This window comes from Molossus molossus, unplaced genomic scaffold (genome assembly GCF_014108415.1).
Source record: "Molossus molossus isolate mMolMol1 unplaced genomic scaffold, mMolMol1.p scaffold_m16_p_6, whole genome shotgun sequence".
Lineage (NCBI taxonomy): Eukaryota > Metazoa > Chordata > Mammalia > Chiroptera > Molossidae > Molossus > Molossus molossus.
The window spans coordinates 62,375,191-62,402,455 of record NW_023425399.1 but is presented as its reverse complement, the minus strand read 5'-3'; the positions used below and the strand labels follow the sequence as shown (position 1 = coordinate 62,402,455).

Sequence of the window (27,265 nt, the reverse complement as noted above, 5' to 3'; positions counted from 1 at the left end):
GTTTTTCATCATCAAGACACAAAAAAGCATAAGCAATAAATAAAAAATAATGATACATTTGACTGCTATTTAAATTAGAAATCTGACTCATCAAAAGACACTAAAAACAAAGTGAAAATTAAATCACAGACTGGAAGAAAATGGTTATAATATATTGCCAGACTATGTAAAAATGATTAAGTCTGACTTTTTCCAAGAGAACAGACTATTCCACAGACTCCTTGTAGGAGCTGTCTAAGGGAAAAGAATTTGGAGGATTGTTGACACAGATCTGTAGAGTGACTTTATTTCAGAAGAGACACTTCGGAGTGTTCAGTAGCAAGAAGGCAAAAGAAAGTTCAGGGCCTTGGTCACTTGGGTAAAGAGAAATGAAGCTTTCCAGACTAATGGAAAGTGTTCAAGTGGTAACGTATCTCTCCCTTTAAACAGCGGTGTGGAGCAGCCTGGAGGGAGGGGAGCCAGGCCCAGGAAGTCTCTAAACAGCCACTAAGGAAAGGCAAATATGGAGATCACCCTTCAGGTAAAAAGAGTTTTGGATGAATGAAAACAGTAACTTCCTAGAAAATAATTTGGACGAGGGGAGGGCCTTAGGTGGGGTGGTCTTGTGCTGTCACCTTGTTTTTTGAAAATTAGGAAAATAAATAATTTTCTTTAAAAAAAATTGGTCTGAGGATTCTTTTCTTCTCTAAACCTTTGGAAAAAATTCAGTATTAGCTTTTCAAGATCACCACTCTGTGGCAGTTAGAGCGTACTCTTGTCTATGTAGAAAAAGCATGTCAAGACCGATTAAATTATCTAATTAAAAATGACCACAAAGAGCCTGTTTATTTTGGCAGGAGAACGGTCCATTCAACCGACCCCTTTTCTGTTCTGATGAAGGTCCCTGTCCCACACACAGACACACTCACCAGTGAGACAGGACTCACTCTAGCTGGGACTGAAGACTGTTCTTTAGAATATTTTAGATACTTCTCTTGTCTTTACTATAGATATTTCAAATGTGAAAAATTCAGGAAATTATTTTTTAGTTGTACAAAATTAACAAGTGTTTGGTACAAGCTGCCTGGTGTCTTGACCGGGCACTCTTTGCATTAAGGTAAAACCTAAGATCCACAGAGCATGTTCACTAGCAACAATTAAAAAAAATTCCAGAGGAATTCCTCTTGTTTTGACACTCCTCAACAACTGTTGGACTAATTTGTCATGAAATTTCTTGGCTATCTTGATGTTGTGTTGTTCAGCCTAAGAGAGGCACTACTTGGATGGTTGTGGTTACCCTGGTACCACTGAAGACACTGGGCATTAATGATGGCTCATTAAGTTCAAGCTAAATCAGGTTTCTTGCCTAGAGTAAAATTTGGGGCATAGCATATGAATATACTATGCATGATTTAATTTAAATGCAGCCATCAGGAAATGCACTGAGCCTGTCCTTGGCTGTAAGCCTAGCACACAGTGTCTAACCACTTCTGTGGGTATTACAAACATTCTGTTGGTCTTGCACTTATTCAGTAAAGAACTCCCTTTGGGGGTGTTGGTTCAATACTCTATAAGTCCTTAGAAAGAAGGTCACAACCTTTAAAACCTAGAGTGCAAAGGCTCATTTTTATTTTTTAATTTATCTATATTGTTGAATATATTACAGATGTTCCTCCCTTTTTTCCCCATTGATGCCCTCCTCCCCAATCCTGTCCCCCTCCTGCCTTCCCCACACTATTATCGGTGTCCATTGGTTATGCACATACATATAGAAGTTTTTTGGTTTATCTCATCCCACCCTCCCTCCCCCCTTCCCTTTGAGGTTCATCTGTCTAACAACAAATTTGTACTTCTTAATTCCTTCGTCTTTTTCACCCACCCCCTAGCCCCCACCCATTTGGCAAGCCACAAAAATTCTCTGTATCTATGAGTCTGTTTCTGTTCTGCTTGCTCATTTTGTTTGTAGATTCAATTGTTGATAATATGTATTAATTGCCATTTTATTGTTCATATATATATATATATTTTTTTTATCCTCACCCCAGGACATTTTTCCATTTTTTGTTCAGGTAGAGTCGGAGGGAGAGAGAGGAACAGAGAGAGAGAGAGAAACATCGATGTGAAAGGAACACATCGAGTGGCTGCCACCCGCACAACTGACCAGGGCCGGGGACAAACTACAACCGTGGTATGCGCCCTTAGCGGAAACCGAACCCGGGTCTCTCAGGACCGCAGGCCGACACTCCAGCCGCTGAGCCAAACCAGCCAGGGCTATTGTTCATATTTTTGTTCTTCACCTTCACGAAGACCCTTCAACATTTCATATAATACTGGTTTGGTGGTGATGAATTCTTTTAGCTTTTTCTTGTCTGGGAAACTCTTGATATGTCCATCAATTCTAAATGATAGCTTTGCAGAATAGAGGAATCTTGGTTGTAGGTCACTGCTTTTCATCACCTTGAATATCTCTTGCCACTTCTTTCTGGCCTGCATAGTTTCTTTTGAGAAATCAGCTGACAGTCTTATGGGAGCTCCTTTGTAGGTAATGGACTGCTTTTCTCTTGCTGCTTTTAAGATTCTTTGTATTTAACCTTTGGCATTTGATGATGTGTCTTGGTGTGGACCTCTGTGGGTTCAACTTGTTTGGTACTCTCTGTGCTTCCTGGACTTGTATGTCTGTTTCCTTCACCAAGTTAGGGAAGTTTTCTGTCATTATTGTTTTAAATAGTTTTTCAATTTCTTGCTCTCTCTCTTCTCCTTCTGGCACCCCTATGATGCAAGTGATGGCATGCTTGAAGTTGTTCCAAAAGCTCCTTACACTGTCCTCATTTTTTTGGATTCTTTTTTCTTTTTGCAGTTTTGGTTGGCTGTTTTCTGCTTCCTTATATTCAAAATTGATGGTTTGCTTCTTGGCTTTACCTACTCTATTATTGAATTTGTGTAAATTATTCTTTATTTCAGTTAGTGCATTCTTCATTTCTGACTGGTTCTTTTTTATGTTGTCGATGTTCTCACTAAGTTCCTCAGAGGTCTCCTTAAGTTCCTTGAAGGTCTCACCAAGTCCCTTGAATGTCTCACCAAGTTCCTTGAGCAATCTTATAACCTGTGTTTTAAACTCTGCATCTGATTGATTGCTTATCTCCATTTTGTTTAGTTATTTTCCTGGAGTTTTGTTCTTATCTTTAATTTGGGACATGTTTCTTTGTCTCCTCATTTGGCTGCTCCCCTGTGATTGTTTCTATGTACTAGGCCGAGTTTCTATGACTCCTATGCTTCATAGGGTGGTCTACTATTGTAGGTGTTCTGTAGGATCCAGTGGCACAGTCTCCCTGATCACCCCAGCTGGACCCTCGAGGTGCATTCCTAGTGTGGACTGCACACCCTTTTGTTGTATTTGAGTTTTGATTGCTGTTGGCATGTCAATGGGAGGCATTTACTCAGGCTGATCAACTGCAAGGACTGGCTGTGCCCACTGCGCACTGGCCTCTGACTACCTTGGAGGATTAGCTGTGTAGGGGCCCACAACACAGAACAAGACTTACTTCATTAGGGTTCTGGTACCCATTGAATACACTCATTGTATTGAGTGTGTCACTTGAGGAGGTGGTTGGGTGGTGGTGTTTGAATGTGGTCTGAAGCTGTCCACTGGGTGTGCTGGCTCTGGGGCAAGGTCAGCCACTGTCTGTGTTTTATCTGGGGCCACCAGGCTTAAGCTACAAAGTGATCTGCAGATGGTTGCTTCTTGTGCTGGGCTTGGAGGTGTCCAGGAAAAGCCAAGTTGTGAACCAAGGCTGGCTGCTTCTAGTGCCAGGCCTAGGGCCACATAACAAGAGGTATGGGGCCTGCTGAGACTAGTTGTTACTTGTTTGAGAGATTTTAGGAAACTCTGAAGCAGGATCCAAGACAGGCCAATCCTATGGTAAAACCTTTGGAAACAGCTTGGGTGGACCTGAAAGTTGGGTGGGGTGGGGTCTCAGAGAATCACAAGGGAGGGGCCAACAGTGTGAGCCAGGTTCCTAGAGTCCCAGATATGGTGGCCATCTGCTGCCCTGGGGAAGGGCTCCCCAAAGGAACTTCAGCCTCTGCCAGGAAGTCTGTCCAGGAGAAAGCTGACCTTCCTGCCCTCGTCCGAAGACCAAACAGCTCAGTTCTTCCTTGTATGTCTCTGGCACCCGTCAAGCTGCCTCCTCTTTGAGCTCAGAGGGAGCAAGTCTGAGTAAGTCCATTCACAGGCCCTTTAAGAGGAACTGCCTGGGGCTCCTGAAGCTGCAGCCTCCCTCAGCCTCAGTTCCTGCTGGATTTTACAGCCAGAAGCTATGTGGACTTTTCTTCCTGGCACTGGGACCCTGAGTTGGGCACCTAGTGTGGGACAGGGACCCCTCACTCTTCAGGGAGGACTGTCCCAACTGAAGTGTCCCTCCTGATTTTTAGCCGCAACACATGGGGGTCGGACCAGCCTGTCCGCACCTCCACCCCTCCTAGCAGTCTCGGTGTGGCTGCTTCTTTAATTTTGTAGTTGTGGGACTTTCATTCAGCTCGATTTCAGGCAGTTCTGAATGATGGTTGTTCTGTAGTTTAGTTGTAATTTTGATGTGGATGTGAGAGGACGTGATACCGCTTTTATCCACGCCACCATCTTGACTGGAAATTCAAAGGCTCATTTTTATTTTATCTACTATATTCAGGAGAAGAGGGGCTGATGAATGAGCAATCTTCAGAAAGGAGGCCAGGCTTTCTGCTGACTCGTGAAGGACATGGTAGTTCTCACAAGTGAATGGGGAAATGTTATGGCAATAGTCAGCTCACATAATAAATGAATATTGGCTATAACAGTTAATAAGTATATCCAATGAATTATCACTGAACACTTTTTGGATATTCAATAATATTAGTTGATTACTATTTTCATAAAATTTCTTAAAAACATTTTTTTATTGATTTTTAGAGAGAAAGGAAGGGAGAGGGAGAGAGAGATAGAAACATCGATGAGAGAGAACATCGATTGGCTGCCTCCTGCATGCCCCCCACTTGGGATTGGGTCCACAAACTGGACATGTGCCCTGACTGGGGATTGAACCAGTGACCTCTTGGTGCATGGGTCAATGCTCAACCAGTGAGCCACACTGGCCAGGACATAAAATTTCTTAAGTTCTGTGTGCAACCATCTTACTTTGGGATATGAGAAAAGAAAAGGAGGGGGAAAACATCAGCTTCCTCTAGGTCCTAGAGTCTAGGAAACTGTTTACAAAATGTTATCATGCAATCTTTCTATTTGGGTTTTCTTCACTGCTGTGCATAGATTTTCTGCCTGAAGGATTTTCTTTAACATTTCTTGTGGTGCAGATCTGCTGGGAATGAGTCCATCCAGCTTTTATACTCCAAAAAGGTCTATTTTTGTTTTCATTTTTAAAAGTTTTTTTTTTTCTGGATATAGAATTCCAGCTTGATAGTTTTTTCTTTTAGTACTTTATAGACGTTGAATTCTGTATTCTGACTTGCCTTGTTTCTGAAGAGAAAATTGCTGTCATTTTAATCTTTCCTCTGTATGTAATGTGTCAATTTCCTCTGACTGCTTATAAGATTTTTCTCTTGGCTACTTTCTCTATGGAGCCTGCCTACGCCTTCCCACCCCTTTCTTTCCCCAGGTCATGCTGTCTCTCTTCCCAGAGCACAGGAGAGTCTCTCCTCCCTCAAGACTCATTTTTCTCTCCCTCTTTCTCCTAAGCTCCAAGGGCCCTTTTATTACTTCTGTAATTTCTAAATAAACTTTCCTTTATTAAAATATTTTTTTTCTTCATCACTGATTTTAAACAATTTGATTATAATGTGCCTAGCTGTGGTTTTCTTCATATTTCTTGTGTTTGGAGTTTGTTGAATTTCTTGAATCTGTGGAATTAAAGTTTTCATCAAATCTAGAAAATATGTTGCCATTATTTCTTCAGTATTTTTTCTGCCCCCCGCCATTGGAGGTTCCAGTTACATATACATTTAGCCTCCAAGTTTTAGAACTCAGTGAAATTTTCTAGTCTTTTTCTCACTCAGTATCTCAGATTATATTACTATAGTTCTGCAGTTCTGATGTTAATTTTACCCAATGTGTTTTTTATTTCACGTATCATATTCTGCATTTTTAGGACTTTGATTTGAGTCTTTATTATATCTTCCATGTCTCTGCTTAACACATCTATGTTTTCCTCTACCTTCTTGAACATATGAAATATAGTTAACAATAATTGTTGTAATGTTCTTATCTACAAAGCTATCCTTTGGGTCATTTCTAAGTTGATGTACAGTATATTGATTGATGCTTCTTTTTATTATGGGTTGTATTTTCCTTCTTATTTGCATGGCTGGTAATTTTTTATTAGATGCTAGACATTTCATCTATACATTTGACTTTGAAGGGCACTGGGTTTTTGGTATTCATTTACATCATTTTTGGCTTTGTTCTGGTATGCAGTTGAGTTACTTGATAGCTATTTGATGCATATGAGTATTGCTTTTAAACTGTTAGGTGTGACCAGAGTAGCTCTCCTGGTGTAGGACTTACTTTCCTTTTTTCTGAGATACTATATCTGATGGCCTGTATTTTGGGATGTTGCCCACTCTGGCTGGTAGGTATGTTAAGTAGTCCCAAGCTCCTCTCTGCTCCTGTGCCCTGTGAACTCCAGCCACTTTGGCCTCCCTGAATTCTCAACTTTCTTCTCAACTTAGTCAGACAACAGGGCTCAATTTAGGTTTCCCCTCCTGCCTTGAAACCTGGAAACTGTCCTTTTGTGGTAAGCTGAGACAATCATAGGGTTTATTTGTTTGTTTTCCTCCTCTCAGGGATTCTTACTTTGCATTGCCTGTTGTCCGATGTCTAGAAACCATTGTTTTCTATATGTTGTCCAGTGTTTTAGTTTTTTTTGTTGTTGTTGTTAATCCTCACCTGAAGATATTATTTCCATTGAGTTTAAGAGAGTGTGGAAAGGAGGGAGAGAGAAGGAGGAGGAGGAGGAAGAGGAGGAGGAGGAAGATAGAGAGAGAGAGAGAGAGAGAGAGAGAGAGAGAGAAACATTGATGGAAAGAGACATATCAATTGGTTGCCTCCTGCATGTGTCCCAATCAGAGCCAGGGATTGAATCTGCAACCCAGGTATGTGCCCTTCACTGGGAGTTGAACATGAGACCCTTTGGTATACAGGCTGAGCCCCACTAGCCAGGGCAGCATTTAATTTTTTTAAGATGAGAAGGTCAGTGTGGTTCTTATTACTTCATGTGGCAGGATAAGAATTCTTTTGGGCACTGTAATACAGGACTCACTAAACTTGAATTAGCCTCTGCTCATATAGAGCTTATAATATAGAGGTGCAAAGGAATTTTTATATATTTATTCATTTAACAAACTTTCTTGGTTTCCTACTATGTGTGTCAGTGGCTACTGCCCCTGCTCTCAAAGTCCTTGTCCTCTAGCTGATGTTACCTGCTCTATTTACAAACAGCCAAGCAGGAGAAGATTTGGATTAGAGGGTAGGATGACAGTGTTTTGCTCTTTGTTCCAAAATCAATCAATCACTGGACTTCTCTCTGGTATACAAGGTTGAAAGTCTGAAGTATCAGATCCTCCTTTGGACACAATGGACATAATTTTTCCATTTACACTGTTGATTTTGTTCTCCCTTTGGTGTGCATAATGATATGCTATCACTTCAAAGCCTGCCAATGCTGGGTAGGATGGGTTTTTCTGAAAGAGTTTTATCTAATTCTATAGTTGGCCTCAGTGGATCCCCTCCTCTCCCACTCCCCTTTGCTTAATTCTAGGCACCATACCAAGACCAACCAGAGCATACATCAGAACTGGTTAGCACCTTAATGTTAGGACTTTAAGAATCACTTCATGCATGACACGGAGCTGCCCGGCTGATGGGCGCCTAGTCTGTGGTCTGCAGTTCCACGGCATCTCTCCTGTGGGCAGACAGGTGGGAAGATGCTGAGCAGGTTGATGAGCGGAAGTAGTAGGAGTCTGGAGTGCGAGAACAGCTGCATCGTGGGGCTGCTGGATGACAGTGAGTACACCTGTACCATCCAGGAGCCTCTAGGAATCTGCGTTGTTAAAACAGCATCCAGAGAACCAAAAATGGCGGCAGAGTGAATGGAAGCGACACAGACAATCTCCCAGGACGAAGCGGGAATTACAACTAAAATAAACATAAATATTTGGAAAAAAGCAACAGAAAAACAGTGGGACAGGACTATATAACCAGGAACACTAGTAGGATGTGCAGAGTCACAAGAGGATAGCGGGCTGGTAGCCCACAGACAGCAATGGTCTTGGCTGTGAGCAGTGCCCCCAGGGGTTAAATTTTAAGCTTGCTTCACAGTGCAGAGGGCCAGAACAGACCACTGGATTGGTGACAGACAGTCACCAGGGGCTCGAGCAGAGGGAGGGCAGACTGGACTGGAACTCTGTGGGGACACCCAGGATTTGGAGGGCACTCAGAACTTTGCTAAGTCATGGCCACAAAGGATGATGGCCAGCTTGCTCCTTCCCAGAGATGTGGGGAAAAGCAGTAGCCCCTCCCTTGAAGATTCAGCCCCTTCCAGGTGAGGCAAAGAAATACAAATTGAGGATCATTAACAACCAGAATCTGTCTCACCCTCTGGAAATCCTCTTATGCAGAATACCAGGGCTACATTCCAAGGCCCTGAATAACTGAGACTAATAGCCTCCAGGCAAAAAGCTAGAGGATAACTGAACCTTTCCTGGGCCTGCAAATCTACCCAGGAAAGTAAGACTTGACAGTGGTGTTTAATGTGGGCCCACCCAGGCACATCGAAACCCAGTAGAGGGAGCCACAAACAGCAGAAAACCAACACCCACAGGGAAAAGTTGGCAGGCTCCAAAACCCACTGAGATAGCCAAAATGGTGAAACAAAGAAACAAATCCCAAATGAAAGGACAAGAGAGCTCTATTGAAGATAAGATAAATGAAATACAGTGATGCAAATTATGAGAGGTAGAGTTCAGAGCCATGATGTTGAGGAAGCTCAACAGCATGAGTAAGGACATCAGCACCATGAGTAAAGATATAGAAACATTAAAAACCAACCAAGTAGAAAGGAAGAATGACATAGCAGAAATAAAGAACACATTGGAAGGACTAACCAGTAGAGTAGAGGAAGTTGAGGACCGGATCAGCGAATTAGAAGACAGGGTAGAAAAAATCAGCCAATCAGAAAACCAAAAGGAGAAAACAATTAAAAACAGGAAGATAGCTTAAGAGAACTGTGGGACAACTGGAAATGTAATAACACGCATCATAGGAGTCTCCAAAGAGGAAAAAAATGAGCAATGATTAGAGAATATATTTGAAGAAATAGTGACAGAAAAATTTCCTATCTTGGTGAAGGAAGAAGGCATTCGGGTTCAAGAAGCACAGAGAGACCCAAGTAAGAAGAACCCAAACAGGCCCACACCAAGACACATAGTAATTAAAATGCCACAAATTAAAGACAAAGAGAGAATCCTAAAGGCAGCAAGAGGTAAGCAACAGATTACCTATGAAGGAACCCCCATAAGGCTCTCAACTGACTTCTCAACAGAAACACTACAGGCCAGAAATGAATGGCATAAAGTAATCAAGGTCATGAACAACAAGGATCTGAATCCAAGACTACTCTATCCAACAAGGCTATCATTCAAAATAGAATTTCAAATAAAGAGCTTCCCAGACAAAAAAAGGCTAAGGGAATATATTAATACCAAACCAGCACTGCCAGATATGCTAAAAGGACTGCTGTAATTGGTAGAAGAAATGGGAAGAAAAATAGAACCACACTAAACAAAAATGACAATAAATAAGTACATATCAATAATCACCTTAAATGTGAATAGTTTGAATGCTTCGATAAAAAGACACAGAGTAGCTGAGTAGATAAGAAAGCATGACTCATTTATATGTTGTTTACAAGAGACCCACCTCACAACAAAAGACTCACATAGGTTGAAAGTGAAGGAATGAAAAAAATCTTCCAAGCAAACATAAAAGAAAAAAAAGCTGGGGTAGCAATACTCATATCTGATAAAGTAGATTTCAAAATGAAGGCCGTAACTAGAGACAGGGAAGGCCACTACATAATATTGAAAGGATCTATCCAACAGTAAGATATAACCTTGATAAATGTATATGCACCCAATATAGGAGCACCAAGATAGATCTTCTAGACAAAAATTAACAAGGAAACAGAGACTCTTAATAAAACATTAGACCAAATGGATTTAATAGATATCTACAGAGACTTACACCCCAAAACTACAGAATTCACATTCTTCTCAAGTGCACATGGGACATTCTCAAGGATAGACCACATGATAGAACACAAACTAAGTCTCTACAAGTTCAAGAAGATTGAAATCATATCAAGCATCTTCTCAGATCACAATTGCATGAAACTAGAAATCTATTGCAACAAGAACATGCAAAGACATTTGAAAACATGGAGGCTAAGTAGCAGGTTATTGAACAATGAGTATGTTACCATGGAGATCAAGGAAGAAATTAAAAACTTTCTGGAAACCAATGAAAATGAGCACACAACAACACAAAATCTATGGGATGCAGCAAAAGCAGTTCTGAGAGGGAAGCTCATGGCACTACAAGCTCACCAGAAGAAACAAGAAAAATTCCTAATTGACTATCTAACCTCACAACTTAAAGAACTAGAAAGCAAACAAAAAGAAGTAAAAAGAAGGAAAGTAGAAGGAAAGTAAGTAGAAGGAAGGAAATAGTAAAGATCAGGGAAGAAATAAACGACATGGAGACCAAAAAAACAATTCAAAGAATCAATAAAACAAAGAGCCAATTCTTTGAAAAGATAAACAAATTGATGGACCCTTAGCTATACTCACCAAGAAACAAAGAGAGAGAACACAAATATACAAAATCAGAAATGAAAGAAGAGAAATAAAACCTGACACCACAGAAATACAAAGGATTGTTAGCAAATATTATGAACAATTATATGGCAACAAATTGGACAATCTAAGCAAAATGGAAACATTTTTAGAAACACTTAATCTCCCAAACTGAACTGAGAAGACAGAAAACTTGAACAGACCAATAATAACAAAGGAAATTGAAGATGTAATCAAGACTCTCCCAGCATACAATAGCCCAGGCCGGGATGGTTTTATGGGGTAGTTTTACCGAACATTCAAAAAAGAACTAATACCCATTCTCCTCAAACTATTTCAAAAAATTCAAGAAGAAAGACTTCCAAACTCGTTGTATGAGGCCAGCGTAATTCTAATTCCAAAACCAGAAAAAGACACTACAAAGAGAGAAAACTATAGGCCAATATCCCTGATGAACATAGATGCCAAAATCCTGAACAAAATACTAGCAAATTGGATCCAGCAATACATCAAAAAAATTATTCACCATGACCAAGTGGGATTCATTCCAGGGACGCAAGGCTGGTACAATATTCACAAATCAATAAATGTGATATACCATGAAAGATCAAAATCATAAGATTATATCAATAGATGCTGAAAAAGCATTTGACAAAACCCACCACCCATTTCTGATAAAAACGCTCAGCAATTTGGGAATAGAAGGCTCATATCTTGACATAATAAGGACCATATATGAAAGACCTACAGCCAACAGTATACCCAATGGACAAAAATGAAAAGCATTTCCCTTAAGAACAAGAACAAGACAGGGATGTCCACTTTCGCCACTCTTATTTAACATAGTACTGGAAGTCTTAGCCACAGCAATCAGACATGAAAAAAAATAAAAGGGATCCAAATTGGAAAGGAGGAAGTGAAACTGTCATTATTTGCAGATGACATGATAGTATACATAGAAAATCCCAAAGACTCCAACAAAAATCTACTAGATTTAATAAATAAATTTGGCAAATTAGCAGGATACAAAATTAACGTCAAGAAATTGACAGCATTCTTATACACCAATGATGAACTCACAAAAGAGAAACTGAAAAAACAATCCCATTTACCATCGTAGCAAAAAAATTAAGATACCTAGGAATAAACTTAACCAAAGAAGTAAAAGACCTATTTGCTGAAAACTATAGGACATTGAATAAAAAAATAGAGGAAGATACAAAAAAGTGGATGCATATACCTTGTTCATGGATTGGAAAAATTAACATCATTAAAATGTCCATACTACCCAAAGCAATCTATAGATTCAATGCAATCTCCATCAAAATACCAATGACGTACTTTACAAAACTAAAACAAATACTTCATAAGTTCATATGGAACTAAAAAAGTCCCTGAATAGACACAGCAATCTTGAAAAAGAAGGACAAAGTAGGCGGGATCACCATATTGGATATCACGTTATACTACAAAGCTACTGTAATCAAAACAGCCTGGTATTGGCAAAAGAACTGGCACATAGATCAGTGGAATAGACCAGAGAATCCAGAAATTGACCCAAAACATTATGCTTAATTAATATTTGACAAAGGTGGCAAGAACATACAATGGAGTAAATCCAGCCTGTTTAAAAAATGGTGTTGGGAAAATTGGACAGCTACACACAAGAAAATGAAACTAGACCATCAACTTACACCATACACAAGAATAAACTCAAGATGGATAAAAGACTTAAATGTGACTCATGAATCCATAAAAATCTTAGAAGAAAATGTAGGCAACAAAATTTCAGACATCACACGCAGCAGAATGTTCAATGCCTAAGGCAACAGAAACAAAGGAGAAAATAAACACATGGGACTACATCAAACTCAAAAGCTTCTGCACAGCAAAAGAAACAACCACTAAAATGGAAAGGCAACCCACTCTATGGGAGAGCATAATTGCCAATGATATATCAGGTCAGGGGTTGGTTTCCAAAGTATATAGGGTGCTCATATAGCTCAACAAAAGGAAGACAACCCAATTAAAAAATGGGCAGAGGATCTAAATAGACACCTTCCAAACAGGACACACAAATGGCTAAGAGACATATGAGAAATGCTCAATGGCACTAATCATCACAGAGATGCAAATTAAAACAATGATGAGGTATCACCTCACATTTATCAGAATGTCCGCCATCAGCGAATCATCAAACAAGTGTTCGCGAGGGTGTAGTCAAAGGGGGACTCTAGTACACTTCTGGTGGGAATGCAGATTCGTGCAGCCACTATGGAAAACAATATGCTGTTACCTCAAAAAATTAAAAATTGAACTGCCATTTGACCCAGTGATTCCACTTCTAGAAATACATCCTAAGAAGCCTGAAACACCAATCAGAAAAATATATGAACCCCCATGTTCATAGCAGCACTATTTACAATGGCTAATATCTGGAAACAGCCCAAGTGTCCATCAATAGATGAGTGGATAAAAAAGCTGTGGTACATATACACAATTCAGTACTATGCAGCTGTAGGAAAGAAAGATCTCTTGTCCTTTGAGACGACATGGAGGGACCTGGAAAGTATTATCCTAAGCAAAACAAGCCAAACAGAGAAAGACAAGTATCATATAATCTCACTTATTTGTGGAATATAATGAGCATAACAGTCTGAGTAATGGGGTAGTCCCAGAGGCGTGGAGGTGGGGTACAGACTGACAATCCCCAGGAGAGGGGGTGGTGGGGGAGAGATAAGCCACAGAACTTATATGCATGTATGCATGAACAATGAACAATGGACATGGACAACAAAGCTGGGGACTGGGTGGGGAGGAAGGGGGATGAGGGTGTCAATGGGGGAAAAAGGAGAAACATCTCTAACAAAAATAAATTAATAAATAAAATAAAATGATAAAAAAAGAATCACTTTATGCTTTGGAAAACAGCCACAGAATGTGAAAAACCTAAAAATAATGGATGGCAGCTTAGGATTTGGCTCTGTTGAAGCCTACATAGCTGTGCAGCAGGGATGGGTAACTGCCACACCGGGTGGCCTTGTATTCTGAGGTTGGGGACTTGAGCAAGAGCCGCTACAAGAACTATCTTTCATTTTCCTCAAGTCCCCATTCTCTCACTCAGTTACTCATTTATTCAACACAAATCATACTGGAGACATTTCCACATAGCAGACAGTGAAAGAGTGGGGTGGCTGAGGGGAAGGCAGTGGAAGCTGGAGGAATACTAAACGTTATAAATGAGGGAGAAAAATGAATGTAGATCTGTTCCCACAAAGACCTGACAAAGCACTTTAGGAATTATACTACATAAAGATACATATACCAACAAGGATACTGATACAGCCCATTTTATTTTATTTATTTTTTAAAATTTTTAATTTTTTTTTGTTACAGATGTTTCTCCTTTTTTACCCCATTGGCACACCCCTCTCCACCCCACCCTCTGCCCCATCCCAGGCTTTGTTGTCCATGTCCATTGGTTATGCATACGTGCATATAAGTTCTGGGGTTTATCTCTTCCCACCCCACCCCCCTTTTCTGAGGGATGTCAGTCTGTGCCCTACTTCCATGTTGCTGGTCCTACGGTATTCCTCAGACTGTTATGTTCATTATATTCCATATATAAGTGAGATTAAGTGATATTTGTCTTTTTCTGCTTGGCTATTTCACTTAGGATAATACTTTCCAGGTCTCTCCATGTCGTCTCAAAGGATAAGAGATCTTTCTTTCTTACCGCTGCATAGTACTCCATTGTGTATATGTAACACCGCTTTGTTATCCATTCGTCTACTGATGGACACTTGGGCTGTTTCCAGATCTTAGCTATTATAAATAGTGCTGCTACAAACATGGGGGTACATATATTCTTCCTGATTGGTGTTTCAGTCTTCTTAGGGTATATTCCTAGAAGTGGGATCACTGGGTCAAATGGAAGTTCAATTTTTTTTTTTTTTTTAATCCTCACCCGAGGATATTTTTCCATTTTTTGTACAGATAGAGTGGGAGGGAGAGAGAGGAAGGGAGAGAGAGTGAGAAACATCGACATGAAGGGACACATCGAGTGGTTGCCACCCGCACGACCAACCAGGACGGGGGACAAACTGCAACCGAAGTATGTGCCCTTAGCGGGAACCGAACCCGGGTCTCTCCGGACCACAGGCCGACACTCTAACCGCTGAGCCAAACTGGCCAGGGCTGGAAGTTCAATTTTTAATTGTTTGAGGTAACACCATATTGTTTTCCATAGTGGCTGCACCAGTCTGCATTCCCACCAGCAGTGTACTAGAGTCCCTTTTTCTCCACACCCTCGACAACACTTGTTTAATGAGTTGTTGATGGCGGCCATTCTGACAGGTAGTATGGACATTTTAATAATGTTAATTCTTCCAATCCATGAACAAGGTATGTGCATCCACTTTTTTATATCTTCCTCTATTTCTTTTTTCAAATAGTTGTTTTAATTTGCATCTCTCTGATGATTAGCAATGTTGAGCATTTCTTCATATGTCTCTTGGCCATTTGTATGTCCTGTTTAACGAGGTGTCTATTCAGCTCCTCTGCACATTTTTTAATTGGGTTCTTTGTCTTCCTTTTGCTGAGTTGTATGAGCACTCTATATATATTGAAAATTAACCCCTTATGTGATATGTCATTGGCAATGATGTTCTCCCATACAGTGGGTTGCCTTTCCATTTTGATGATTGTTTCTTTTGCTGTGCAGAAGCTTTTGAGTTTGATGTAGTCCCATGTGTTCATTTTTTCCCGTATTTCTGTTGCCTTAGGTGATGTATCAGTGAAAATTCTGCTGCGTATGATGTCCGAAATTTTGATGCCTACATTTTCTTCTAGAAGTTTTATGGATTCACGGGTCACATTTAAGTCTTTTATCCAGTTTGCATTTATTTTTGTGTATGGTGTAAGTTGATGGTCTAGTTTCGTTTTTTTGCATGTAGCTGTCCAATTTTCCCGACACCATTTATTAAAGAGGCTGTCTTTACTCCACTGTATGCTCTTGTTACCTTTGTCAAATATTAATTGAGCATATTGCCTTTGGTCCATTTCTGGGTTCTCTATTCTGTTCCACTGGTCTATATTACTGTTCTTGTGCCAGTACCAGGCTGTTCTGATTATAGTCGCTTCGTAGTATAACCTGATATCTGGTATTGTGATCCCACCTACTTTGTTCTTCTTTTTCAAAATTGCTGTGGCTATTTAGGGATTTTTTTGGTTCCATATAAATTTTTGAAGTATTTGTTCTAGTTCTGTGAAATATGTTGTTGTTATTTTGATGGGGGTTGCATTGAATATATAGATTGCTTTGGGTAGTACGGACCTTTTAATAATGTTAATTCTTCCAATCCATGAACAAGGATGTGCATCCACTTTTTTATATCTTCCTCTATTTCTTTTTTCAATGTCCTGCAGTTTTCTGAAAATAGGTCCTTTACTTCTGTTGTTAAGTTTATTCCTAGGTATCTTAATTTTTTTGCCGCAATAGTAAATGGGATTGTTTTTTCAGTTTCTGTTTTGTGAGTTCATCATTGGCGTATAAGAATGGTATCGATTTCTTGACATTAATTTTGTATCCTGCTAACTTGCCAAATTTATTAAGTCTAGTAGATTTTTGATGGAGTCTTTAGGGTTTTTTATGTATAATATCATGTCATCTGCAAATAATGACAGTTTCACTTCCTCCTTTCCAATTTGGATCCCTTTTATTTTTTTTCTCATGTCTGAATGCTGTGGCTAATACTTCCAGTACTATGTTAAATAAGAGTGGCGAAAGTGGACATCCCTGTCTTGTTCCTGTTCTTAATGGAAATGTTTTTGGTTTCTGCCCATTGAGTATGATGTTGGCTGTAGGTCTTTCATATATGGCCTTTATTATGTCGAGATATGATCCCTTTATTCCCACATTGCTGAGCGTTTATATCAGAAATGGATGCTGGATTTTGTCGAATGCTTTTTCAGCATCTATTGATATGATCATGTTGTTTTTATTCTTCATTTTTTTTTTACGTGGTGTATCACATTTATTGATTTGTGAATATTGTACCAGCCTTGCATCCCTGGAATGAATCCCACTTGGTCATGGTGAATAATTTTTTTGATGTATTGCTGGATCCAATTTGCTAGTATTTTGTTCAGGATTTTGGCATCTATGTTCATCAGGGATATTGGCCTGTAGTTTTCTTTCTTTGTAGTGTCTTTTTCTGGTTTTGGAATTAGAATTATGCTGGCCTCATACAACGAGTTTGGAAGTCTTTCTTCTTGAATTTTTTGAAACAGTTTGAGGAGAATGGGTATTAGTTCTTTTTTGAATGTTCTGTAAAACTCCCCTGTGAAGCCATCTGGGCCTTGGGTTTTGTATGCTGGGAGAGTCTTGATTACCTCTTCAATTTCCTTAGTTGTTATTGGTCTGTTCAAGTTTTCTATCTCTTCCCAGTCCAGTTTTAGGAGACTGTATGTTTCTAGAAATTTGTCCATTTCGCTTAGATTGTCGATTTTGTTGCGGTATAGTTGTTCATAGTAGCTGTTAACGATTTTTGTATTTCTGTGGTGTCGGTTGTTACTTCTCTTTCATTTCTGAGTTTGTTATTTGAGTTCTCTCTCTTTGTTTCTTGGTGAGTCTATCTAAGGGTCCATCAATCTTGTTTATGTTTTTGACAATCCAGCTCTTTGTTTTGTTGATCCTTTAAATTGATTTCTTTTGGTCTCTATGTCATTTATTTCTCCTCTGATCTTTACTATTTCCTCCTTCTACTTGCTCTGGGGTTTTCTTTTGGTTTGCTTTCTAATTCTTTAAATTGTGAGTCAGTTTAGAAATTTTTCATGTTTTTTTAGGTAGGCCTGTAATGCTATGAACTTCCCGCTCAGAACTGCTTTTGCTGCATCCCATAGATTTTGTGTTGTTGTGTGTTCATTTTCATTGGTTTCCAGGAAAATTTTAATTTCTTCCTTGATTTCCTCGGTAACTCATTCATTGTTTCATAACATGCTATTTAGTCTTCATGTGTTCAAATGTCTTTTCATGTTCTTGTTGCAATTGATTTCTAGTTTCATGCCATTGTTATCTGAGAAGATGCTTGATATGATTTCAATCTTCTTGAACTTGTAGAGATTTAGTTTGTGTCCTCTCATGTGGTCTCTCTTTGAGAATGTCCCATGTGCACTTGAGAAGAATGTGTATTCTGTAGTTTTGGGGTGTAATTCTCTGTAGATATCTATTAAATCCATTTGGTTTAGTGCTTGATTTAGAGTCTCTGTTTCCTTGCTAATTTTTTTGTCTAGAGGATCTATCCAGTGCTGTCAATGGGGTGATGAAGTCTTTTGCTATGATTGTATTGCTGTCGTTTTCTCCTTGGAAGTCCTCCAGAAGATTTTTAATATATGTTGGTGCTCCTATATTGGGTGCATATATGTTTATCAAGGTTATATCTTCCTGTTGGATAGAACCTTTCAATATTATGTAGTGGCCTTCTTTGTCTCTAGTTATGGCCTTCATTTTGAAATTTATTTTTATCAGATATGAGAATTGCTACCCCAGCTTTTTTTGCTTTCCATTTGCTTGGAAAATTCTTTTCCATCCCTTCACTTTCAGCCTATGTGAGTCTTTTGTTGTGAGGTGGGTCTCTTGTAAACAACATATAGATGAGTCATGCTTTCTTATCCAATCACCTACTCTGTGTCTTTTTATGGGAGCATTCAATCCATTTACATTTAAGGTGATTATTGATATGTACTTGTTTATTGCCATTTTTGTTTAGTGCGGTTATATATATTTTTCTATTTCTTCTACTCATTACAGGAGTCCTTTTAACATTTTTTGCATGTGCTGGTTTGGTGCTAACGTATTCCCTTAGCCTTTTTTTTTTCTCTGGGAAGCTCTTTATTTGACCTTGTATTTTGAATGATAGCCTTGCTGGGTAGAGTAGTCTTGGATTCAGATCCTTGTTTTTCATGACCTTGATTACTTCATGCCATTCCCTTCTGGCCTGTAGTGTTTCTTGCGAGAAGTCAGCTGAGAGCCTTATGGGGTTTCCTTTGTAGGTAACCTGTTGCTTATCTCTTGCTGCTTTTAGGATTCTCTCTTTGTCTTTAATTTGTGGCATTTTAATTACTATGTGTCTTGGTGTGGGTCTGTTTGGGTTCTTCTTACTTGGGGTTCTCTGTACTTCTTGAACTTGAATGCCTTCTTCCTTCACCAAATTAGGAAGTTTTCTGTCACCCTTTTTTGAATATATTCTCTTACCCTTGCTCATTTTCTTCTTCTTTGGGGACTCCTATGATGCGAATATTATTACATTTCCAGTTGTCCCACAGTTCTCTAAAGCTGTCTTCCTGTTTTTTAATCATTTTTTCCTTTTGGTTTTCTGATTGATTGATTTTTTCCTACCTGTCTTCTAATTCACTGATCCTGTCCTCAGCTTCCTCTACTCTGCTTTTTAGACCTTCCAATGTGTTTTTTATTTCTGATATGTCATTTTTAATCTCTTCTTGGTGGTTTTTATTTTCCAGTTGTTTTATTTTCAGCATCTCTATGTCCTTACTCATGCTGTTGAGCTTTCTCAAGATCATGGCTCTGAATTCTAGCTCTGTTAACATGCCTAACTGCTCCACATTGATCTCATCTTCTGTGGAGGTCTTTTGTTTTTTCATTTGGCTTCTGTTTCTGTGTTTCACTATTTTGAGTATCACAGTGGGCTTTGGAGCCTGTCAAGATTTCCCTGTGGGTGTTGGTGTTCTGCTGTTTGTGGCTCCCTCTCCTGGGTTTAGATGAGTGAGGGAGGACCCACGTTAAACACCACTGTCAAGTCTTACTTTCCTGGTTAAAGTTGCTAGCCCAGGAAAGGTACTGTTATCCTCTAGCTTTTTGCATGGAGGCTAGCAGTTGAGGTTATTTGAAGAGTTTTGGGTTGTCAGTTGATTGAAAAACTCCCTCAGGTGCTCAGCATAAGGAGATTCCCCGAGGGTGGGGCAGATGCTGGTTCTTAGTGAGCCTCAATTAGCATTTCAGTGGCCCACAGGGTGGGGTTTATCTCCGAGAGAGGGGCTGCTGCCTCTCCCCAGAGCCCTGGAAGGGAGCAAGATGACCACCGTCCTGCGTGGCAGCACTCAGCAAAAGCTCTGAGTGCCCTTCAAATCCTGAGTGTCCCCACACAGTTCCAGTCCAGTCTGCCCTCCCTCTGCCAGAGCCCAAGGTGAGTGGCTGTGGCTTTTTTATCCTCTGTCCAGGCTCTGCACTGTGTAGTTGCATGGGAGTTTAACCCGAGTACGCTGCTCCAAGCTAATGCCGCTGCTGTCTGCGGGCTCTCAGCCCCCGTCTCGCGCCTTCGCAATCCTACCAGAATCGAGTTAGTGTCCCTTGTTATATGGTCCTTGCAAGCTGCTTTTCTGTTGCTTTTTCCCGTTGATTTGCCTGTGTTTTAGTTGTAATTCCAGTTTGGTTTTTGGAGACGATCTGTGTGGCTTCCATTCACTCTGCTGCCATTTTGGAATTGACGCTACTGCCCATTTTAAATCTATTCCTCATTGTTCCATTTAGGAAAGGAGATGACTCCTTTGTATCAGAGCACCTATCTTTTGGTTTATCTTCAGATGCTATAAAACACTGTTTAGTTAGATGGTCAGCTGCTAAGAGAGAGACCCAGTTGTCAGGCTGTTGAGTTAGTGGTTGGGTTGAAAAGATAGAAGAGAGAGGATGGCAATGCCACAGAGACTTTAGTACATTCGTAAAGCTCAGGTTGCATTCCAGAGTCTGTCTGTCCCTTGGCATGGGACCCATTGGTTTGGATATTCTGGGGCTCTGCTGTCATCCAGTCTGGTAGCTATAGAAGATCTAAGTCAATTTACCCTGTGGTTCTTGTCATGGACAGGGTGAGGGATGGAAATTGACCAGTTATTCGATGGCAAACCAAATTCTCTTTGTTGGATCTAATATTCCCTAAACTAATTTGTCCATAGAACTTCCCATACCCCCTTTTTACATAAATGCATTAACAGTCCATGGAACCCTGTCTCCAGAGCTTGGCTTTTAAAGACAGATTCATTTTACCTCAAAGGGCATGAAGAAGTACTTTGCAGATGAGAGCATCACTGGATGCCCTTTGGGAAACCCTAGCTTACACAGGGAAAAGTTCATTCAATATAGTAATTGCTCATTTTTAATTTCTGTACCTCTGAGTAGTTTGTATAGCATAAATAAAGATCACAGATTTCAATCAAGTAGTCTCAAAGATATATTTAGATATCTGAATACATATTATGTTACGATGTTTGAGTAAATACTCACTGCTACTGATACAAAAATTCTGTAACTGATAGTTATTCTAAAAAATGGATTAGAAGTTAATGTCATTTTGAAATTATTTGAGGAGATTTCATATAACATTTCTTAAAAAGTTAAAGGTAGCGCAAATTAAAGAAACAAGAACTGGAAATACTTGTCACCCTCACTCACTCACACAGGTTGGTCTAAATGAACTTCCAGATGATCTAAAAGCCTGACCAGCATCTGTCCAGCAATGTCTAAAATCACACAGACATTCATATTGTCTGAGGATCAAGCAATACAAATCCATACACTCTACAAATTCCACAGAGGTTAAACCTCTCCTCGTAAATAGATGTAGGCTTTTAAAACTGACATTCAGACATTCCAGCTGCATGCTGATAAAAAACTGTCATTCCTTCCTATTTTTCTTAGAATCTGTGGGTATTAAAAAAAAAATGTCCTGTTTTCTTGAGCTACCAAGTCAGAAAACCAGGGTAAGGTGGCCAGTGCTCTGGCAGCAGCCTGTCGATCTTCCTACTGTGTCCGACTCTCCCTGCTGGAGTCCGGAGTGGGGCTGAGGGGTGCCTGCAGCACAGCACTGGGCTCCTTTCTCCTTAATGTCCTAGCAGGGACACAAGACATTTCTGGCCTTGAGCGAGGTCCCCAACTGGAGAGATTTTTTTCTTTGTGGAGAATGAGAAGAGCTTAAATTGTCCCTATTTTATCATTCACTTATCCAACGCTGTGAAATCAACCAGACCCAGAAGTGCCAGAACAATTCCTTTCCTTTAAAGCTTTCTACATGCCTCCTCTGTGTGCTCCAAGCTAGGACCTGAATCTGTCCAACCTTCCTCCTGCACCCCTCCTTCTGCACCCCTCCTCCTCTGGCACCCCTCCTCCTGCACCTCTCCTCCTGTAACCCTCTGCCTCCTTCACCCCTCCTTCTACACCCCTCCTCCTCCTGTACCCCCACTTCTTCACCCCTCCTCCTGTACCCTTCCTCCACCTGCACCCCTCCTCCTCCTGCATCTTCCTCCTCCTGTACCCTTCCTCCTCCTGCATCTTCCTCCTCCTGTACCCTTCCTCCTTCTGCACCCCTCCTCCTCCTGCACCCCTCCCCCTCCTCCTCCTGCACCCCTCCTTCTCCTGCACCCCTCCTCCTGCACCTTTCCTCCTCTTGCACCCCTTCTCCTCCTGTGCCCCTCCTTCTGTACCCCTCATCCTGCAACCTTCCTACTGCTACAGCCCCTCCTCCTGGACCCTTCTTCCTTTACCCCTCCTCATGCACCCCTTCTCTTGCACCCATCTTATCTCCATTCTTCATGCATGCCTTTCAAATGAGGTGGAGCTTCTGCTGGGGTACACAGAGGGCAGCCCAGTGACAGAAGCAGACAGTTCCAGGTTCTATGCATGAGGGGGAGAGGAGAGGAGAGAGAGAGGACCAGGGAACATGGCAAGAAAATGATAGGTATATAGAGGAAAACCTTCAAGAGCTGGAGCAGGACTGGGTAAAGCCTATGCCTGTACTGGACTTTTCCATCGATGGTTGAAGATAGTACCAGGTGCGTTGTGGACCAGGAGTCCTAGAGATCTGAGCCCTAGTCTCAGCTCTGTCACCAAGTACCACGGTGACCTCCGACTCATCACTTTCCTTCTTGAGGCTTCAGTCTCCTTCTCTGTAAAATGATGGGACAGGCCAGATAACCTGCAAGATTTCTGCTGGTTCTGCAATTCTATGAATCCTATTCTTACCCAGGCCCCCCAGGAGAAGGCTCTTTCCTCAGTTTCCTCAAAATGTGTTTTGCAAGGGCAGACCTGGACTCATGCTCATAGCTGCACAGTTATAACCATACAGGGACACCTGGATTCTGCATTTAGTTAAGATGTGACAATGGTGCAAGGAGGCCACCACTCCTAGTGGCCCCAATGGGTGTTATTTCCTGGAGGGCACAGGAGTGTGCTCGGAGATGGCTTCCTTTCCCGTTCCCCGCTAATCTTTAAATTCTGACTCATCTGGGCTGAGCACTTTTGTCCTTTTGATGGGGAATTTCCATTCATTGAATATGCTTAAATCTTTCTTTAAGGGGTTGCCATTCTAAATATTTTGGTTCTTAACTTTTGAGAGTTTTTCTGTTTTTAATAAGGTGGTTTCCTTTTTATTTGCTTAACGCTTTTGCCTGGAAAGATCAGAGTAACCACCTGTGCTGGTGGAATTTCAAGTTCACCACTGGTAATAAAAGCCACAATAGTAGCTGTGGAAAAAAATCATCATGAAAAGTCCCATCTGCCTCCTTTCTCTGCCCCATTTTATAAGTAGAGGGTAAACGTTAAAGTGGAAACCATAATATTGCCCCAAGTAATAAAAACTCATTTCTGTCATTGAACAGCATTTATTACTGTCTTGGGATTTAATGTTCTATGTGTATGGCAAGCAAATGGCGGTATGATTGTGAGTGAGCTGGAAGGTAAGGTTGCAGAGTCTTCACTACTCTTCTCCCTGCTCTGACCGGCTGGTCCTCAGCCAGCACACTTAGGCCAATGAGGACTTGGTCACGATCCCTCGTCAGTTTTGAGTCTCTTGGATGAGTCTCACTATATTGTCAGCTTCTGTGCATTTCTGGATTCTCTTGTACACAGAGTATAAATGGTAGGCACCAGGTGCCTTCCTAGTCTCTCTTGTCGAGGCTTCTGATGTTTGCGAAGGGCCTCTGGGCCATAATGCTGCATTCTGACGGGCACCTGTCTGTGGACTCTAACGACGCCCCAAGGAGAGGCTGGGGGTGGTGAGCAGGACTGGCAGGTCACTTCACAGAGCCTCTGTTTTTCATTAATAAAATGGGAAGAATATCAGTCTATCTGCTAGGGTTGAAGTGGAGGTCAAGTGAAGAGACACGGGAGTTTTCTCAGCCACTGAGGGTGGTGTTTGCCAGAAAGCAGAGCTGGGCTCGCTGGACTCTCGGGCGTCCTCTGCTTTCCTTGCCTCATGTCTCAGAGGTCAGGCTAGGCAAAAAGTGCACCAGCCCTGAACACAGCTGCTGTCCCTCTACACCCTTGGCTAGGATGGGATGGCCCTGGAAAGTGTGCTGATGGCCAGTTCTGGTGATTTGAGAGACCTTGCAAGGTCCCATTTGTAGCAGCCATGAGAATGTGATCATAGGGACGTGGTCTCTGGGGTGGGTGAACTCTCGCTTCCTCCCAACATTTTTTTTGAACCACCTACTTCCTTTGTTTCCACCCAGGGGTTCCCCCACCTCTCATACTGTGCCTCAGTGGACTGGGAAGGGGCATCTCATCAGGAACTGAGTGTCCTTTTATGCAATCTGTGGAGACCTCTGCTTCCTTGCACAGAACAAATGAAGTCAGCAGTTTTCAGCCCAAATCCTTCCTTTCATATTTCTATTTTGCATGTGACATGTAGCTAATCCTACAAGGCTTTTTGCATTTGGTCATGGATATTGGAGGTGGAAAAGGCTTTAAACTTTAGTCAGTTTTACATAAAAGGGAAGTGAAGTCCAGAGAGGTTGGACAACTTGCCTGTGGTCACACAGTTTGTTAGTTGTAGATCTGGGACTAGAAACCAGCTCTCCTGGCGGTCAGCCAGCACCCCCACCTCTTTGTGTGTCTGTGTGAAGAGAGGTGCAGGGTTAACGTTAACACAGCCTGGCATATAACATCCACGCACACAATTTATCAATTTTTAAACATCAATTTATAAGCATTGCCGTACCAGGCAGAGTGGTGTGATGGAAAGGGGGCACACACCCAGAGGTTCTGAGTTTGAGTCCTGCCTGCACCAACTAGCTATGCTTCTGGGCAAGTCACTCTGCCTCTCTGAGCCCATTTTTCTTGTTTTAAAATATAGAGTTTGAATTTCAAGGCCACTTCCAGCTTTACAAATCTGAATCTGTTACTAAATTGAAACACATTTAAAGAAAGCTTGCTATTTAAAGATGTTTCATAATGAATGCTGGGTCTTTTTGAAAAGTGAATAGTTGTTCCCTAAATTCTTGTTTTAATAATTTCAGATTTTCATATGTCAGTCCACTAGGAGATGAGCTGATACTCTGAGGGTGCATAGCTTTGAACTACAGAAGCAAAGGGCTACGGTAGAATATGAACAGTGGTCTCCAACATCCTCGCTGGCCTCACCAAAGAGCCTGTATGCATCCTGCTGGACAACTGTCCCTCTGCCCACCTTCCACACTGGGTCCCCAGGAAGAAAGAACAACAATGACAGCAACCACAGGTCCTCAACCCACTTGTAGAGGTCACTTATCTTCAGTTCAACCTCCATCCACTTATGGAGGAAGTCTGGTCACTTTGCCACCAAACTCAGTTCCCTTGGGGTGTTTCGGTGTACATAGGCCGCGTGAATGCTGACCCCGGTAAAGGCCCAAATGTGGTCAATTCAGTTATTCATATTAATCAAGGGAGCTGCCTTATAAATAATTCAAAATTGCTAAAAATCCACAAATCTTTGTCACATTGCCTACTTGCAGTAAGCTCACCATAAATTTTTATTGAATGACTAAATACATTAACATACAAATGAATATTTTGCAGTAGGTTTTTGGTACTTATTTTGCACATCTGTCTGTTGAATGTTCTGAGGAATTGTAGCAGCCCTCCCAAAATGATGCAGGCACTCTCCAGAACAAGCCCTAGACACCAGAATAACCAGGGCACCGTGGTTCTCCCAATTTCCGCTGGGTAGTAGGGAATGGGGGTGTCACCTCAGCTCATAGGAGCCTCCTGCCTGAAGCCACTCTAGCATAGAGCCTTGGGGATCCTGACACATGGTGCTTGATTTGGGTGACTAAGCATTTATTCTGGGTTTCTAACGTTCTCCTCTGCCTTTGGTCAGAGCTATGATGTGGTAGGCAACATGGCCCCCAAAGTTGTTAACACCTTAATTCCAAACTCGTGACCATGTAATTTGCAAATGAAATTAAGGGTACGGATTTTACAATGGTAAGATTGTCCTGAATTGTCTGGGTAGGCTCAGTAGAATCACACAGCCCTCCAAAGCAGAGAACTTTGTCCAGCTGAAGTCAGAGAGGCAGAAAAGTGGAGAGAATCAAACTGAGAAAAGGGGACTTTGGTCCTACAAGTACTTGAATTCTGCCAACAAACTCAGTCAGCTTGGAAGAGGACTCGTCCTGGAGCCTCTAGAAGGGGCCGAAGCCTTGCTGACACCTTGATTTTGGCCCCTGACATCCTAAGCAGAGAACCAGCCGAGCCACACCTTGCCCGGACTTCTGACCCAGAGAAACAATAATAAATGGGTGTCAATTTAGGGAATCAGGTTGTGGTAATTTGTTAGAGCAGCACATGAATACAGAAGCAAACAAGTGTCTGTGACTTTGGGCACTGCCTTCAGCAGACTCTGGGACCCCACTCCCTCTGCTGCACATGGAAGGGCTGGCCTACGTGATCTCTGACACCTCTCCCAGCTCTCCAGTTCTAGGATTCACTATTGATGATGGAGGTGATAAAAGTACCAATATTTTTAAAAATAAGGCTTTGGACTCAACTGCACTGGGCTTAGAGAGCTGCTTTACAATTTGAAACCATGCCACCTTCCTGTGTGTTGTCCCTGTTCTGTAAACAGGACTAACAACCCTGGCCTTACGAGGCTTTAAGAATTCAGTGGGATAACATGGACAAAACCTGGCTCACAGTGTGTGCTTGACAAACACCACTTCCTTGTCCTATGTCATTTTAAGGGTTCTGCCATTGCAAGTTCTGTTGCCCAAAAATATACAAGAAGGTATCTCAGCCACTTTCAAGGTTTTTGCCCTTTTTGTGGCTGAGACTTGGACCAGAACTCCAGGGACAAGAAAAGGACCATTTCTTGTTATGGTTATGAGGAACCTGACCAGCCCACTGAGCTGAAAACGTTTGCTCTTCCATTTTAGGTCCAGCAACCGGCCAGGAGCCCTGCCAGCAGCACAACCAACAATGAGGGGCACCCACACTGCAGGGCCCTGCCATCCAGATGGGACCAGGAGCCCATCTCTTTCCTTGAGCTACTAGGAGTTGATTTGGTTCAGTTCCATGGCCACAGCTGGCTTCAACGAGGAGGCTGGGTCACTTATGACATTTCTCGACCTT

General features: G+C 41.4%; 1 long non-coding RNA gene across 1 annotated transcript; it reads left to right on the top strand.

Annotated features, from left to right (window-relative positions):
• Nucleotides 1-473: 473 nt before the first annotated feature.
• LOC118618098 lies at nt 474-27,265 on the top strand. The gene is made up of 3 exons (XR_004957001.1): nt 474-520; nt 25,177-25,397; nt 27,070-27,265. It is a non-coding gene; the product is annotated as an uncharacterized LOC118618098 (long non-coding RNA).